This window comes from Oncorhynchus keta, chromosome 21, assembly GCF_023373465.1.
Source record: "Oncorhynchus keta strain PuntledgeMale-10-30-2019 chromosome 21, Oket_V2, whole genome shotgun sequence".
In the NCBI taxonomy this organism is placed as follows: Eukaryota; Metazoa; Chordata; class Actinopteri; order Salmoniformes; family Salmonidae; genus Oncorhynchus; species Oncorhynchus keta.
In genome coordinates this window covers 12,169,614-12,175,964 of record NC_068441.1, presented here as the reverse complement: position 1 = coordinate 12,175,964, position 6,351 = coordinate 12,169,614, and positions in this window count along the sequence as shown.

Here is a 6,351-nt window from a genome sequence, read left to right as displayed (position 1 = left end):
TTTCACAAGCAGCTGGGTTTACTTAGATTTCAATGAGAACAAAATGGCGGCCCATTTTTCCTTTGAACAACAGGTAGGTGAAGGTGTAGTTTGCAGAGTGGTGGTCAGGTGTACGACATATGGCTGTCTGTATGCAGATTGAGAGGCTGCTGCTGTGAGGGATGATGGGGCTGACGTTAAATACGAGACTGCGCGGGATTAATAGAGCAAGCCCTGTTGGGTTCCGTTTCCTGAAGGAGGGGGCACAGACCTACTGTACATCACTAAGCTCTGCACAACACAACAGAGGCATGTGGTCCCAGAGATGCCAAGGTTTTTGCCCACAAGAGACAGATCGAGAGAACTCTGAGCTATCATTCAGTTTCAGCTGCCTTTTGATGTCCTTCCAGATCTGCAGGTGGGCGAATCGAGGCTATATTTTCTGTCAAAACTAAATGTCAGACTACAGCAACAAAATATATCAGAACTGTCAGACATAGCAGGTGCAATACATTTATATCATTTGGCCAGAAAAGTATTTTCTCACACAGTGACAGCCAAAGCATGGGAACTGAAAACGCTGATGGATTTATACATGATATACATGTTGTAAACATCATCTGGTGAGGTAAAGCATAGAAAATATACTTTAAACATTTACTATTCTTAATCAACACAAACAGTTCCTAAATCATTCTCAGTTATTTACCTTACAATGCTTCTACATCTGCATTGCTTGCTGTTTGGGGTTTTAGGCTGGGTTTCTGTATAGCACTTTGTGACATTGGCTCACGGAAAAAGGGCTTCATAAATACATTTGATTGATTGAGTTATCATTTCAGAACAAAAATATTGTCATACTGAAGTAAGAACAGACAAACACCAAAGAAAAGACACCGGTGTATAAGGTAATGCCAACAACTGTCAGCTATACAGCACACAGAGAGCCATTCACACTCACTGAGACATACTACAACATTCACTGTTCTACATACAAAAAAAACAGTTGTCAATTAAAATGGTATATATAGGAGGTAGCGAATAATAAAATATATCCCCCTGAATGATCTAATTGATAAAATTCTAAAGTAGGCTAAAGGTAATATGTTGTGCCTGACATATTCTGTCTCTCACATCTCTGATAATCCACGGCTTTTACACCAGTACCTGCAATTGTCCTTTGCTTACTATCCGTGAGTCAAATGTACATTTCTTTCCTACTTTATCATAATTATTCTTTATATAAAACAGAGACAGACAGTCACGAAGAAAGGGATGGAAAGAATGTGAGGTTGAGATAAAGATAATAAAACAAAAGTTAGGCTTGGCTTGGCCTTGTTGGCTCCCTCTCCATAATGGCAACGGTGTTTATCACTGTCAGTAAGGGCAGTTGGTGCCTGGGCCACGCAGCTCAGGGGCTGACCAATGCCTCTTCCGTGCTGGGCCCAGCCCCCCTCCCTGCCCTTTTATTGGCCTGTCTGGAGCAGCGGGAAGGGGAGAATGGGGAAAGGACGTTTGTAGAGTCTTAGGCCCTCCATGTCTCCTTCGGGCTGGGGTGCCAGGCTCCTGTGGCTGGGTGGCAGAGGGTGATGTAGGTATAAGAACCAGGCAGACATCACCAACACTGAGCTGATGGCAGCGGAGTCCACACAGACGGGCTGTTCTCGGGGGGCAGCAAGAGGACCAGCCACGTCCGCACACAAAGAACGGGTACTCCACATACACATCCAGAAACTCCTGTGATGAGAGATACTGTTAATCATGACAATGCAGTACCTCTGTTTGTCCTCTAAGTGGTGGTAGGGTTCTGCAATTGGGGGTTGGCATCAATACTTGCATCGTGTCATGATGAGGGATACTTTAGGAATGTAAATCATTAGCATTTTATTTACCTTACTTTATGATGTAGACGGATCAAAAAGTGTGCTATTTGCAAATATGTATGATATCTTGTATATTGAATTCCATGTTATAAATTATGGAAATGTAAGAAGCCAAAAACACACTGACCCTGTTATGATCTTGTGTGATGTAATGATGTAGTAGACTCAGCAGGATCAGGACCAGCTCACCTGAGAATGTTCTTCATGTAGGAGGATGAAGAGGCGGGAGAGGGATGGGTCTGTGGAGGGGGAGATGTGCTGCACAGTACAGCAGCTCAGATGTAGCGATGGACAGGCATCTGTGTTGATCAGGAAGTCTTCTGTCTGCAAATCCTCCACCCTCCTCAGTCGCCCGTCTCTGAGCTCGATTAGAGAGCCTGCCGCAAAGTGAGGGAGCAACCAGGGCAGCTGGTCAGAAGAGGTGGAGGGGTAAGAAGAGTGATGGGTGGAGAGAGGGGTAGACACGTCTACTTTTTCTGTTACTCCCACAGTCCAGTTTTTCTCTGTTGACTGAACAGTAAGTGACGGTTTTATGGGAGATTCTTCTGCAAACGCAGAAGGACTTTGCCCTGAATCAGGATACTTGGGGGCTGTGGAGTGGTGTGTGTAGACCAGTTCAGGTTGGTGGTGTAGGTCCTTGGAGGCAGTAGGAGAAAGAGAAGTGTTCAGGGGGGCAGAACCTGCCTCTGAGCTGTGGCTCTGTGGCTGGTTTACTCCCTGTTTCTCTCTTCTCATATACAGGCCCCTCTGTCTGTTTTGCTGTTCGGTGTGTAGACTTAACTTCTCCCTCATTTTTTTTTATTAAAGTGGCAACTGTACCCTCCATCCTCCCCACCGGGCTCCTCTGTAGGCTGGGCCATATTTCTGCAGATAGAGTGGCGGCGTGGGTGTTCTGAGGGATATGTGGAGCGGTGATTGAAAATGTAGGGAATATGCCAGCCTGGCGGGACTGCAACCCAACCTCTGTAATAGTACTCCCTCCACTCAGCCCAGCCATGGCTATCCCTGATAGGAGAGGAGAGATGGTTGGCTCTGGTGGTGGAGGCTGTGGTGGGGGACTGGGTCCAGGGCTGGTATAGCGGGGGAACAGATGCATGTTTAGGTGGGAGCAGGTTTGAGTGGGATGCATTGTAGGGCTTGACTACATTATGGCTCTTGTAGGGAAAGGGGACGTTGAATGTGACAGCAGCAATCTGCTCTGAGAGGCCTGGTCTGGGGTCCCTCTTTTCGGGCGGGAGGCTCTCTCTGTCTGGGTCTGGTGTTGGTGTGTTGCTCATTGGTTCACCCAGTCGTCACATATACCGTCACTTCTCTTCTCCGGCCTACAGGTTGTTGTGGAAAGGTTAAGTCAAATAAGCCTCCTGTGAAAGAGGCCGGCTGAGGGATCCTGTCACTCCCTGGTGAAGCATCACTGACAGAGAGGTCACAAGGGGTCTCAGTCTCAATGCTCCAGTCTGAAAAAAGACAGGAAGGAATTTGTCAAAATGTTATGTACGGGCTCGGGAGAGACGAAGGTTGAAAGTCATGCATCCTCCGATACACAACCCAACCAAGCTGCACTGCTTCTTAACACAGCGTGCATACAACCCGGAAGCCAGCCGCACCAATGTGTCAGAGGAAACACCATGCATCTGGCAACCTTGATTGCGCCCGGCCCGCCACATGAGTCGCTGGTGCGCGATGAGACAAGGATATCCCTACCGGCCAACCCCTCCCTAACCCGGATGACGCTGGGCCAATTACGACAGAGCCTGGGCACGAACCCAGAGTCTGTTGGCACAGCTGGCGCTGCAGTACAGCGCCCTTAACCACTGTGCCATCGCATTCACTATTTGACAAGCACTTCACGGCATCCCCTTTGTGTGGCCGTAATGCACCCTAAAATAATCTATGCCTTTTATGGCCAGTGGCCGTTGTGTCCTTGTCCAAGTGAAGACAGACACATCAGGGACGCAACTGCCTGCGTCTTTATCCAATTCCAAGGTGCATATTGAAGCTATTGTCCACATGTACTTTTCGTCAGCCAACAAGATGAGTAGGCCTAATGAACATCAAAAGCACTAGCCTATGTCAATCTAATATCCCCCATAGTACAAAAGTTGACCTATTCTATTCTGTGTGAGAAATTCATATTCCAAACATAGTCTGGGACAGTTGGGGAAACGATAGAACCCAAATTAATACAACCACTAGTTTCAAAAAACGTTTTGACGCAATGTGGTTGACTCAACAGATTAGAACGTTTATCTTAAAATGTTGCTAAACTATTAGTCTATTTCTTCACATTATAAGGGAAGAAATGCACACATAGCAGTAGGCTATAAGTACGAATGTTCCATTAGCGGGACAACACCCTTAACAAATGGGATTATGCATATAATGCATTTATTATTAAGGTGCATTTCTATGGTGAAAATTACCTTCCCCAAACTTGAAACTCACACACTGCTTATGTAGGCTCTACACCCCTTGTAAAGTGGATTCATGTGCTCCATTTTAAGATGTTTTTTGGCCACTTTAGTTGTGATGCAAAACATATGGGCTCGGCTACATGAGGTGTTTTTTAAAAAAAGGGCATAGTTTCTTGCCTCATGCTGGGCATCATTCACAAGTGACAATATATAATTCACAAGTGAAAGGCTAATATTATCAACCATCAGACTATCCTTGATTTAATCTTGTCTTTACATATACTAAATAATAAACATGTGAAATTTGTTTTGATTTAGAATGGACCATTATCATGCATCTGTCTCGAAACAAGGACAGCAGAAAAGAATGTAATCTATGCACTTAAATAGTGAACGGAGGATGCTTTTCCCATGGTTCATTTTCATGCCAGCCAGGTAGGATATACTCTTGTTTTAAAGATAAGCAATGTGCTAAATATTAGAAAAAGGTTAGAAATAAATATATTAGACCTAGCATATAGAAAGATGATGGGATCATCGCTCTCTTTTCTCACACAATTGCATAGCTTATAGAAATTATGCGCAACATGAGTTCATGGGCTCTCATGAAGTGTTTGATTAGATTTTCTATTACATTTGCATTGACGTCAGAGTGATTATATAGTCAGAGCCCTTTATGTAGTCTCACTATTGTTATTTTACTGCTGCTCTTAATTACTTGTTACATTTATTTCTTATTCTTATTCGTATTTTTTGAAACTGCATTGTTGGTTAGGGGCTCATAAGTAAGCATTTCACTGTAATTCGGCACATGTGAGTAATGATTGATTTGATTACATGGACAATAGAGTGCTGAGTACCAGGCAGTTATAAAGTTGGGTAGGCTACTTATGGCCATCAACAGCATCAGATCTGGGAGAAGTCTAATTACCCTGATTAAAAGGTAACGTGTCATTTGAATGCCTTCATGACTCGTGACCCCTGTTAATACGGTCACCGCATCAGCCCTAATTGAGAGACCTTTGTCCAAAGATGCCACATATCAAGTTTCATGAAGATCGGTCATTCGGTGCCAGAAGAGTAGCGTTTTAAGTGTTTTTCATACAATTATAAATGGCGGGAAATCTATCATGGTGGACCTTATGGGTCACTGAGGCAAATTAGTTCCTCGTGAGGAGAGCGACCTATGTACATCATTTCATGACTTAAAGTCGAACGGGGTGAGGGGCGTGACCTTTCAAAGTTTGTATTTTCAGTCTCTTGTCATAGCTCCACAATCTGGCCAATCAGTGTCATTTTGTAAATGCCGGATCTCTATGGCAAGAAGCATCACTCACACAAGTTTAATGCAAATCGGGCCAGTGCTGTCTGAGACATTGCGTGTAACTAACATACAAACGTACGAATAGACGGAGACAGATCCACAGTTCCTTCCCCGATTTCATTGTATGGGACAACTGTGCTGTATGTACTCAACTGTGTTACTATTAGTCTAATAGTAATTGGTATGAAAGTCCTGACATTTAATGTTTAATGGTTATCATTATATATGTGCAGAGATCTTTTGTCACAAACAAAACATTGCCAAGCTATTAAAGTTACACCACAAAACATATCATATCACAATATGTAAATTCTTATTGAACCCTAATGTCCTAGATGAGTTACAGTAGATGCATTTCATCACTGATGCAATACAGTATTGCTGTTAAGTTTTTACCACTTGGTGTAAATGTAACACTTCAGGCAAAACATAAAATAAATAGCATGTATATCTAATGATGATAAGGGCAATGTTAACATGAATACCTTCCTCCCACACACATTCACACATGATTATTATCACATACACATGTGAATACTTGATGCCTTACCTCTCTTCTGGTGAAGGTATGAGTCCTTAGTAAAGCATGTTGCAGAGTGAATGAACATCCAGACAGCGTCACTGTGTCTATCAGACAGATGCATGCTCTATTTATCCTCCCACCCTCTTTAACACCTCGGTAAAAGAGAGTGGGAGGAAAAATAGAGCATGCATCTGAGAATGTTTTATTATAGAAGGGCGTGACCTATATAGA